At 45.4% G+C, this 12,676-nt stretch overlaps 1 protein-coding gene across 4 annotated transcripts in view; it reads right to left on the bottom strand.

Moving 5' to 3' along the window:
- The window catches only part of LOC141085927 (dimethylaniline monooxygenase [N-oxide-forming] 2-like), a 44,050-nt gene extending 31,868 nt beyond the window's left edge, over window positions 1–12,182 (bottom strand). Inside the window, exon 1 of one of the 4 annotated variants that reach the window (XM_073571562.1) lies at window positions 12,094–12,182. The gene's annotated coding sequence lies outside the window, so the exon portion shown is untranslated. Of the gene's footprint in view, window positions 1–8,933; window positions 9,199–12,093 lie in introns of those variants that run through there. The other 3 variants (XM_073571564.1, XM_073571563.1, XM_073571561.1) reach the window with 3 other exon arrangements.
- Between the last annotated feature and the right edge of the window lie 494 nt (window positions 12,183–12,676).

Here is a 12,676-nt window from a genome sequence, read left to right as displayed (position 1 = left end):
GCATACCGCAAAAAAACGCATGCGCGGTAAAACGCGTACAAACGCATGTGTATGCGCACATAAGCGCATCCCATGCAAAGTATAGGAAAAAAAAATGCATGCGGGTAGAGTTGCTGAGTGCCAAGGAGCAAAATGCATGAAAGTCACTAATGTTTTGCTGACTCCATAACTGTAAATCCAAACCTCCTCTGGCATTAATATCAGCACAAAACTGTGTTCTGGTAGCTTCATGACATGGGTTTCCATGGCCAACCAGCTGCAAGCAAACTTTACCAAGCATAATGCCAAGTGTTGGATGTTGTGGTCTAAAGCCACCACAACTGGACTCTGGAGCATTGATGTGTTCTGTGACATGACCAATCACGCTCCTCTATCTGGAAGTCTGATGGACTGGGTTTGCTGAATACCAGGAGAACTTTACCTGCCTGACTGCACGGTGCCAACTGTAAAGTTTGGTGGAGGAGCGATAATGCTGTGGGGCTGTTCATTAGGGTGAACTTAGCTTAGACTCTACCTAGTGAAGGGAAATCTTAATGATTCAAGGAATTTTAGACAATTGCTTAAACGCAACTTTCCAGGAACATATTGTGGAAGGCCCATCTCTTCTCTTTCAGCATCACTGTAGCCTGGTGCAAAATGCAAGCTCCATGACAGACAGATTGGTGTGTTTCAGATAGAAAGACTTGATTTGCTAATACACAGCTCTAACATCAACCCATTTGAACACCTTTGGGATTAACTAAAATGGAGATTGTGAGCTAGGACTTTTCCTCACCAACATCAATTTCTGACCTCACAAATGTTCTTCTGCTCTGCCAAATAAATGAGCAAAAATGTCCATAGACATATTCCAAAATATTGTAAAAAGCTTTCCTAAAAGAGTGGAGGCTGTTATAGCTGCAAAAGGTGAACCAATTCCATACTAATGCTTATGGATTTAGAATGGTATGTCAAAAGCTCATGTAGAGGCAGCTAGCCCTATAGTTTTATCCATATAGTTTATATGCACATAAAATATAAATGATAAAATGTAGGTGTACATAAACATATATATTAAAAAATACACACACTCCTGTTTCCTCCCACACTTGAAAGGTTTACTGATAGGGAACTTTGATAGTGAGCCCCAGTTGGGACAGCGAGGTCTATAAAGCACTGTGGAATTCATGGCAGTATTTAAGCAAGTAAAATAAATAAAGGTAAAATTTATACATGTGCCCATACGTACATATATACTTGGCCTATCGTAGGGGAAAAAAAAAAAAAATCAACATGTTTTCGAACTAAATCTGTTTTATTTACCATAATCCCTTTTCAGCTCTATACATTTAATGCATTGATCTAAAAGTAATTTTAAGCCTTTAGAAATAAAAAAAAAGGCCATTTTGCAAACCATGACTACACAGCATCAAATGACATCTTGTTTCTTGTAAATGTTCATATTTTTCAAATAATTTTTGAATTTCAGAAAGAATTAATCAGATTGGGTCAAATACATATCATTAACATGCCTATTGGTATTGTGGGGTTCACAATTCCCTGACTTTTCCATCTTAGTGTTGCAGTTTCAATATTGAGAAATAAATATGTAACATGAGTTTCTGTATGGTTTGTTCTTTAGGCCCCTTACAACATTATCATATTTCACCTGCACGATAAAGGTTACAATATTTTCTAATTTCTGAACCTTAACGTCAATTCACGGATGAGGTTACCATACCTGGACACTCCACACACTCAGATCTCTGCCTCCAGCCAGCTTTAGCAAGTGTTTCCGAGAAAGTTCCGTCCTTGTCAGTTTCCCTTGCCGTACTCAGATATGTCCCTCTTTCGGAGGCATGTCTGAGTCCTTTATACCTGTATTAGCTACAGTGGTTTACTCTCATCCTGCCTAGAGGCATCTAATCCAAGGTAACAGGAGATGTCAATGTTCAGGCTGTTTTTCCCCACCCACCTGCTTATGAGAAGAATAAGGTTGATGCAAGTGCCCAAAACCTGTATTTCTTACAGATCTCCAGAGGGCAAATAACCAATACCAATTAGCCCTTTAACGTCTTAGAATCTAAAGTTCACAATTCTGAAATAACACAAGTGTTTAGGTTTTTTCAAACCAGATTGGTCCAGTGGAAGACAAGACTAATTGAGATAGACTGGAAGGAGAACCATCACTATAATTATATTTTGAGACGTTAAACCTTACATGCACAGACCTTGACATTGGCATTGTTGATATTCCGGTGGGCTCTTACCCCTTAGGATACTCTCAACCCCCAACCAAATTAAGACAAGGACACAAAATTGGATGGTAATGGCCACAGCAGCCTTTATTTTAAAACATACAAATATTTAACATTAAATGTAACTAACATTGGGAGGGTCCTTGAAGCTCCCAAAATCTGGTGATCAAACATACCAACAATTGTGTGGACAAATAACCAAACCTTAGATTACTCCCAGCCATTACCCTACTGGCTTGGGAGCACCGATACCCTTACTGGGTTCCATTGTCCACTTAAACCCTGGGAATCCGACAAACCACTGCTAAATCCCCCCAAAGATCACCGGACCAAACACACCATACAATAACAATTGAGGAATACATGATCCCCCACGGATTCCCAAGACCAATTTAGCACCAACTTCATGGATCCCCCCCAACCACCACAACAAAGGCATTTGACCACCTCAAATGCCAGAGACCCCCCTACCCCTAAATGCTATGGCCCTCTCAATACCATGCAGACCCAAAGCCCATAAATCAATGCCCACAGTATTTAAATACACCCTGTCTGCCAACCAAAAATTGTCATCCACTTTTTCAAAATCAAAATGGCGAACTGACACACCTCAGTTTCTAACCACAAAATTGGATACCGTTCTATTAACTTTTATTTGGGCCTTGTTGATCTTTTCAACTGATCTTGCATTATGCCAGCATCGTCATGGAACAATCTCCGACCATACCATGGACAACCCCCTGAAGGATAACCACAACCTAAGCAAATCATGCTTGATATCCTTCACCAACTCACGGACCCCCAAATCATTACCCTCAACATGTAGTACCAAAATATCGGGTGGCCTGTCAAGTCTGGAGCAGCTATGCACTTCCTGAAGGACCCTGCTCCAACCCATACCCCTAAAACCCAGCCATCTGATCACCGCCACGTTCTTGGAAAAGCCGAGCTGCCTCCTTTTGCATCTCACATCTGCACGCCGGGCCCCCAGTAGACATAGGAATAGCCCAAGATCCAGATCAACAAGGGATTGGAACCTATAAATAAAATACAACAAATTACCACCAAACAAATAACGCACTTCAAACTCTCAAATCACCACCCACCCATTATGTTCAAATATAATTCTTATAAAGCCTGGAGTCCCACCTCCCAATCCAGTGTACTACCTCAGAGCCCAAACCAGCAACCGCTGCCTCCGTTGCTGCCCCAGTTCTAAAAGAATGAGATGCAAACCTGGAGGCATCCAAACCCAATGATGCCAGACTTTTCCGAAAAACTGATACAATCTGAAACCTTGATAAAAAGGAACCATCCGCATGACATACCAAAGGCCTGTCCCTTCAAGGCTGAAAAACATTGTAATGTTGGAAACAACGTATCGGACACATCAATGATCCCTGCACCAGTCCCAAAATCACTCACTTGCCCTTCCCTTCCTGATCAGTCTTTGAACGCTTGATCCAGAACTCCATTCGAGACCACAACAGCCTTTGTCAGCAGACCTCCCCTTTTGTTCTACTGGGAGACACGATTTCCCCTACCCTCAAGGCCCCAAAAAAGGCAAAAGAAAACACCAAGCAAAACAGGCTAGCCACAAAAACTGAAACACAAATTCTATCCAAACACCCACCTACCCATTCCAAAAACACCGAACAAAACCGGGCGCCTCAAATCCCCCTGGTTACTTCGACGCCTGAACCCCTTCAACACTTACTGAACCAAAAATACATTAGTTAAACACTCTTGCCCCCATAATTTGAAGCCAAAAGCCAAAGCTGCTCTATTCCGCAAGACTTTTGTAGAGGACCAGCCCTCAGCCGCCCCGTGGCCCAACAATAGCAATAGTGCACCCACATGATCTGTGACTGAAACCCCACTCGCACAGGCCTCCAACCAGTTTTCCCAGGAACAACACACTGAAGGATATGCAAAACAAGTGCTGGGAGCCAATGATGCCCGTATGAATTGTCCTGCAGCCCAGAGACCACCTTCCAGAGCCCTGCCGGGCACTCCAAACCCTTCTCCTCCGCATCCGTGGCCAGAGACCGAAAGCGTTCCCACTGTGAACGAGATAAAGAGACATCAATAGAGTTCCTGACCCCCGGCACGTGAGAGGCCATCATGTGCACGTTCAAAGACAAACATGTTAACACCAACTGTCGCAACGCACGAGTCACTGGCTCGGAAGAAGCTGACAAAACTGTTGATAACGCACACTACACCCATATTGTCACAAATGAACTGCACCCTCCTGTCCTGAAATTCCCTCCTCCACAGATACACTGCCACCAGAATGGGAAAAATTTCCCACAAAGCAATGTTCTTGACCAAGCCCCACTGAAACCACTCCTCCAGCCATCTAGCTGCACAGCACTGGCCACCAAAATATGCCCCGAAATCCACCCTTCCAGATGCATCTGTAAACACATCCAATTCACCATTCTCAATCACCTCTCCCATGAGCAACGGCCATCCATTATATTGCTCCAAAAACCGACTCCACACTTCCAAATCCGCCCTATGTTTACGCAATAGCCACACAAAATGATGTGGAGCCCGCACTCTGGAAGTGGCACTGGCCAGCCACCATGAAAAAACCCACCCCATAGGGATTATGCGACAAGCAAAATTCAGCTTCGCAAGAAGCGGCTGGACTTCCCGCAAAGACAGCGTCTTCAGACGCCTGGCCCGAGCCACCTCCTCCAGCAATACTGATATTTTGTCCTATGGTAACCGGAATTCCCAATTGACAACGAACAACCCATCGGTAAACACCTGTCAACAAAAAACTCCCCACCCCAATAACAGCCCAACAATTTTACACTCTCGGGATTTACCGGCAACAATCGAAAGGCCGATTCAATATCGGTATTAGCCAACAATGCCCCTTTCTGTTATGAATGGGTCACCGAGGAGGATGGCAGGAACAGGCTAAGCCACCAGAATACAAGAGAGGTTGGTAACTAAGCGGATTGCAGACCCTTGATCCTATCCACACAACCAACAGTAGCCGTGGAGCGTACCTACGATGCCCTAGACGCCTCGGCACAGCCGGAGAGCTAACTAAGCCTAAAGCAAGAAAGGTGAAATCTAAACTGCCCCAGAGCAGACCCCAAAAGGAATAGATAGCCCCCAAACATATGTTGTCCATGAGACCAGATGAATCAGAAACGCAGGCAGAAAAATAGACTGAGCAAACGATGGAGCCCAAACTGACTAGACAGGACAGGAAAGGAAAGACACTGTCTGCAATCATGCAAAAACCCTGAAAAATCCAACACATCTGATGTACAAAAAAAAAAAAAAAAAAACCCACACACAGAAGTCACATGACTTCGCCCCCACTATATCAGCACTCCGGTGTGAACTGGAAGCAAAGCAAAAGAGACCAATATAACAGGGGACTGAACAAACTGACACAGGCTGTAACATATGGAGTGGTGGTCCAGCACAGCCCCCAGAGGAGCAAGCTGAACCCACACAACAAGCAGAGAGAGACAAAACCAGATTAGATGCAAAGGATTAGCAAATGAACCACTTAGCTGAACAGTGCAGGATCAGGGCAGGAGACATCAGACCTCTAAATGCACAGGAAAGCAATCACCAGCAGGGATTGCAGGAAGCCTGCAGACTTAAAAACTCCAATCAGTAACCCCAGATCTCCAATCGCCATCATCATCATCATCATCATCATCATCATGTGGAAGACCTCTGTCAATCTGGCCAGCTCCACTACCTCCAGTAACCACCGGAGGGAGCAGGGGGAGCTTTGGCTCAGAAGTCTGAGCCAGGGAATTCACAACACCTTTCCAACAAATCCACACCCAGCGCGTCATTTCATCAAAATACTTCTAAACCACGGAACATAGCCCTCTGTCAATTCCATCATTGACTGACTTCCCCCGAGGAAAAGACAAATGATGTATAAGCCTGAACTTATTTGGCTCTTTTTTGGGAACAACTCCCAGCGGAGATACAAAAAATCCTCAAACGAAGGAACCTTAAATGGGGCCGCCATACGCCCTAAAGCCACTTCCTTGCTAAATTTTTCTGTGACCACCTCAGGATATTGTTCGGCCGACCGATGATTCTTAAGTAACTGGGGAATCTCAAAAGGAGGAGCAGGGATTCTAAAACCAACCAACCAACAACAGCTCCGCCTTACCCCTATGCGGATACCTACTTAGATAAGTGACCATCGCGGCTAGCCTCACCAGCATCTCTCCTTTTGTATTACCATCCTCTGTTTTTACTTTGTTCTTTCTAAAACATTTGGCAGCGCCATGTGAGGACCCACTGCAGTGCGAGCAAAGGTGCTTGAACTTGCAGTTAGACCCAAATTTGCACTGCCCGTTATTAAATTGCCAGCATAAACCGGGCTTATGACTTCCGGACTGCCCCGACTGACCTCCTGTCCCTTGAATGTTCCCGTGAGAGTTAGACTGGCCAGCCCCTCCGGCCCCCCTTGGAAAGGAATGGTCGAACTTAGTCGGTGCCACAACCCTCAACCATAACCCAATGTCTTTCCGATCCCAACGTATGGCCGGCGGAATAGCTCTCTTCTGCCAAAACGGTTCATCATAACGGAGCCAAGCCTGACCCCCATATACCCTGTGGGCCTCACCTATAGAATCCATGTAACAGAACAGAGGAGAGCAATTCTCGAGCACCTTTTCCCCAATCACCCTTGCCAAAATAGCAAACGCCTGAAGCCAATTGACAAATGTCTGAGGTATTAGATGCCACCTACACTTTTCTTCTTGCTCCTTCTTACTATCATCCTTTCTCCCTTGTCCAAGTTAAACTTTTCCAAAGGAAGTAATGGAAAAAAAAAAAAAAAAAAAAAAAAAAAAAAAAAAACCGACATATTTGCCTTTCAAGATTTTTTCACGAACTTCCTTCTTAAGATGCGCCCATAGCGGACCCTCAAAGCAAACATTAATCTCCCCATTGGCCCTGTCATCTAAATGAATCTGAAATTCCTTCTCCTTTTCGGTCTGTACAGACACCGACACCGGGTCTGCCATTCTACTAGGGGTCCCATAACCCAAATCCGAGAAACCTGGACCCAGACCCTGCAACCCTACCCACGCCACTAAATGTGCTGGGGTCGATCTTCCCCCTTCTAAACGTGAAAGTAAATCCTGAACACTATTGAGGACCTCCCCAAGCCCCTCCACCCCCAAAAATGCCTGAACCCCCAACCCCTGAACCAACGCCACCGATTGAACCCCTTGACTACCCCCAACTACCAAGGACCTAGCTAATGAGTGAGATGAACAATACACAGAAACATACTCACTGGGCTGCGAGGAAGCTGTGATCCCTCCAGCCGCTGATCCCGCATCCAGATGACCGTCCACTGTTCTGGTCCTCACCCCTGGGCCCTCTGAGGACAGAGATCCGAAGTCCCCCAATCCAGACGCCGCAAACTCACTGGTCCATTCCACCCTAGAGGCCACTGCTCCATTCCCAGCTCCAGGGCCTGCCAGCTGTAACCGAGAGTATGATCACCCAGGTACAAGCCCACAGCCCACACCTCCAACCAGGATTTGAAGCTGATGGCTGTCCAGAGATCCCTGAACCCACAGCCGATTGTGTAATCCATGCTGGAGCCGGTAACCCCGGCTGAGAAGGGATACCGCCCGATGCCACCCGAGTCATCCTCAGGCCGTCAGTAGTAGGGGAAGCATGCCGCCCAACTGGACCATCGTCAAGGCAACCCGCCGTGACATCATTGGAAGCTGACATCCCGGCGCACGCAGGCTCCGCCCCCTGCACAGACTGAGGAGAAGGCCTACAAACCACCGCAGGATCCAGCCCGGCTATTGGATTCCTCCCAGACCGGGGCCTGCTGAAACATTTGCAGCTCGGCCTGGAGGGGCTCCTGCGCTGATGCCGAGTCTGGAGCCGCATCCGGGGACAACCGCTCTGAGGGCCTGACCTGCTGGGGGCACTGCTCCTGAGCAGTCACCTCGGGCATGGATCTGCTGTGGCCGCCCAGGATAATCACCACCTGCTCATCCAACCAGCTGGATGGATGCGACTCCGCTGCTGCCCTTAGCCTCTCCAGAACCTCTGACCCCATAACGCATGCCGCAAGAGGATGAGGGGACTTTTCCGGCTGAATTCAGGAGCGGGAACTGAGGTACCACCCCCCCATACCCGGCCTGAAATACCCCTTCAGTTAGTATACCTTCACCCCACTGAACCTCTTGACTACCCTCTCCAACCCACTGTCATGACGGCCCTCACTTATGCCACGGGGGGGAGGGGGGGCTCGCTCCAGGCCTTCCTTTCTATCTATTCTATTTGCCAATGAACATGATCTCACACCATGCAAAAAAATTATTTTCTATCCAACAAAGTTCACACTAGCAATCCTTTACTTTTTATGCTAGTAAAAAAAAAAAAAATAAAAACAAAGCTAAAGTTATAAACCTTCTGATAATATATGACACTGTGCACTCAATAATTAAACAAATATTCTTGGTGCAAACGGGAGTAAACTATATAGTCAAAAGGTATGAGACAAACAATATACGCTGTAGTCTTCTGTGTTTTTGAGGGGTGTAAGGTGGCCAGGGTGGTAGTCGTGGCAACACGCTTTACAGTTCTCACACCTTGGTGCCCTACAGATGAAATTCAGAGTTCTTTTTGCTGTGTGTGTGGAGGGTGCAACCAGGTACTCACTTCTGTTGCTGGAATCCCTTCAGTCTCTGTCATGCCAGCCTCTAGCTGCCCAGTTCCATGAAATACCAAAGTCACAGTTCTTTTCCAACAGCTGAACTTTACTAAACAACAAGGCATCCATCACATCAGCAGCCCAGTTCACACAGGGCAATGTTTCCTGTACTTTCTCTGCCTTCCGGGCAGACTCTTCTCTCCATACAGTTGAGACCAAAAGTATTGACACCCTTGCAATTTTGTCAGATAATACTCAGATCCTTCCTGAAAATGATTGCAAACACAAATTCTTTGGTATTATTATTTTCATTAAATTTGTCTTAAATGAAAAAACACAAAAAGAATTGTCCTAAAGCCAAAATGGATATAATTCCACACCAAACATAAAAAAGAGGGTGGTCAAAAGTATTGGCACTGTTCGAAAAATCATGTTATTCTTCTCTAATTTGTGTAATTAACAGCACCTGTATCTTACCTGTGGCACCTAACAGGTGTTGGCAATAACTAAATCACACTTGCAGCCAGTTGACATGGATTAAAGTTGACTCAACCTCTGTCCTGTGTCCTTGTGTGTACCACATTGAGCATGGAGAAAAGAAAGAAGACCAAAGAACTGTCTGAGGACTTGAGAAACCAAATTGTGAGGAAGCATGAGCAATCTCAAGGCTACAAGTCCATCTCCAAAGACCTGAATGTTCCTGTGTCTACCGTGCGCAGTGTCATCAAGAAGTTTAAAGCCCATGGCACTGTGGCTAACTTCCCTAGATGTGGACGGAAAAGAAAATTGACAAGAGATTTCAACGCAAGATTGTGCGGATGTTGGATAAAGAACCTCGACTAACATCCAAACAAGTTCAAGCTGCCCTGCAGTCTGAGGGTACAACAGTGTCAACCCGTACTATCCGTCGGCATCTGAATGAAAAGGGACTGTTTGGTAGGAGACCCAGGAAGACCCCACTTCTTACCCCGAGACATAAAAAAGCCAGGCTGGAGTTTGCCAAAACTTACCTGAAAAAGCCTAAAACGTTTTGGAAGAATGTTCTCTGGTCAGATGAGACAAAAGTAGAGCTTTTTGGGCAAAGGCATCAACATAAAGTTTACAGGAGAAAAAAGAGGCATTCAAAGAAAAAAAAACACGGTCCCTACAGTCAAACATGGTGGAGGTTCCCTGATGTTTTGGGGTTGCTTTGCTGCCTCTGGCACTCGACTGCTTGACCGTGTGCATGGCATTATGAAGTCTGAAGACTACCAACAAATTTTGCAGCATAATATAGGGCCCAGTGTGAGAAAGCTGGGTCTCCCTCAGAGGTCATGGGTCTTCCAGCAGGACAATGACCCAAAACACACTTCAAAAAGCACTAGAAAATGGTTTGAGAGAAAGCACTGGAGACTTCTAAGGTGGCCAGCAATGAGTCCAGACCTGAATCCCATAGAACACCTGTGGAGAGATCTAAAAATGGCAGTTTGGAGAAGGCACTCTTCTAATATCAGGGACCTGGAGCAGTTTGCCAAAGAAGAATGGTCTAAAACTCCAGCAGAGCATTGTAAGAAACTCGTTGATGGTTACCGGAAGCGGTTGGTCGCAGTTATTTTGGCTAAACGTTGTGCAACCAAGTATTAGGCTGAGGGTGCCAATACTTTTGCAAGGCCCATTGTTGGAGTTTTGTGTGAAATGATCAATGTTTTGCTTTTTGCTTCTTTCTCTTTTGTGTTTTTTCATTTAAGACAAATTAAATGAAGATAATAATACCAAAGAATTTGCGTTTGCAATCATTTTCAGGAAGAAACTGAGTATTATCTGACAAAATTGCAGGGGTGTCAATACTTTAGGCCACAACTAACATCTTTCCTTGTTCCTGGCAATCCCTGCTGTCTCTGTGGACAATCCGTGTACCATCCGTTCCGTGTCCCATCTGTATGTTACACGTCACCAGCTTCCTGTCAGCCCCGCATCCGGTTCCATTAGGGAAAGGTACCGGGAACACCATCTCAGCTACTCTAGCCCCGGTCTTAGACACTGAATCCTTCCTGGGGATGATTCTGTTGAGCTGGTGCCCGTTTACACTGTTCTTCAGCCTGGGGCCCCTTACAGCTGACTTATCCCCATGGCTGCCCCTTTATAAAGCATACATCCTGCCCTTGGGCAGACTGCCCGGCGTCTGACTCCAAACAGGAAGTCCCTTTACTATATCTCCCTGCTCTGTGTTGTCCTGCTCTATGCCCCTCCCATCTACTTAACCCCTATGCTGCCTATACCTTACTACTCTTACATCTATCCTACATTCTAGCTCTTATGTGCCCCATCTATTCTAGTCCCACCTACAGTCCTATGCTACTTCCTAATCTATCCTTAACTCTATGTAGAACACAATGTAAAGACATCAACATTACAGTACATGACAAATGCATCACATTGCAGTATACAGCAAGAGAACACTGCAGAAAAAAGGAGCAGAACGATGATTGCAGAAATACCAATGATTTTTAAATATCATACAAAAAGTGCACAAAAATCTAAATGGAGGTGCCAATATAAAGCAGATGAAACACACACCCGACAAACCCCTCATCCTTCAGGAGCAATTTTGGACCACATGATAATTGATTTTCATGGGGTGGCATTATACATTTTGGGCGTTCACTTTTTAGGCATGATGTTTTGAATACATATATGAGGATACTACTTTCCATCTTGGATGGACGAGGGGTTTGTCGGGTGTGTGTTTCATCTGCTTTATATCGGCACCTCATTTAGATTTTTGTGCACTTTCTGTATGATATTTAACAATAAAAATCATTGGTATTTTTGCAATCATTGTTCTGCTCCTTTTTTCTCCAGTGTTCTAATGAATGTAGGAGCTGATGTGGCTTGTGCCTAGGGTGAACAAATTGTTTTGGTATCAACCATAGGCATTCTAGCTATCTACATGGGACTTTTGTCAATAGTATACAACAAGAGTAGAACATTAATAAAACATCAGGGTGACGCATGTGACACAGGTAAACAACGTTAAGGGGAGAAAAGGCACATGAGGGTCCCCACCACCTCCTTACAGGGCTAGTAAAGATACGGTAATAAGTTAACACATGCATATTCAGTGGTCAGCTCACAACGTACTTCAGAGTCTTGAACTAAAAATACAGCAAAAAAGGCAGAGATGCTTACCTGCCCAGGCCTCCAAACAAATGCACTATCAGGATGCAGTGGACCCATAAAGTTAAGATGGCGGCAACACAGGTGCAAGAATACCGATGAGGCAACCGCCCACATCCTTCCAATCCATGGAGGGGGCGGCTGCTTGGTATATAAATGCACAAGGAAGACTTGTATGTGGCACTGTTCACACTATGGCAATGCACAGCAACCAGGTTAACAGACTATTAAATCAGGCAGGCTGCCCAGCGCTATCAAAATACATCCCATGTGAACAGACACCTCAGTGGTAATACCTCACATTTTTCATGTGTTTTTTGCACTTTATTTTTCGGGGTGCAGCTGGGCCCATTTGGTCTCGTAAACTATGGTGCCTGTTCACATGGGATGCATTTTGATAGCGCTGGGCAGCCCGCCTGATCTAATAGAAGGGCGTAACTAATAGGCTGTTAACCTGGTTGCTGTGCATTGCCATAGTGTGAACAGCGCTGCATAGAAGTCTTCATTGTGCATTAATATACCAAACAACTGCCCCCTCCATGTATTGGTAGGATGTGAGCGGTTGCCTCATCAATATTCTTGCACCTGTGTTGCC

The sequence above is a fragment of the Dendrobates tinctorius genome, unplaced genomic scaffold (assembly GCF_039654945.1).
Source record: "Dendrobates tinctorius isolate UK_male_01 unplaced genomic scaffold, ASM3965494v1 ptg000029l, whole genome shotgun sequence".
NCBI classification, from domain to species: Eukaryota; Metazoa; Chordata; class Amphibia; order Anura; family Dendrobatidae; genus Dendrobates; species Dendrobates tinctorius.
Note: the sequence above shows the minus strand (reverse complement) of the source record. Positions and strands in the feature narration are given on the sequence as shown.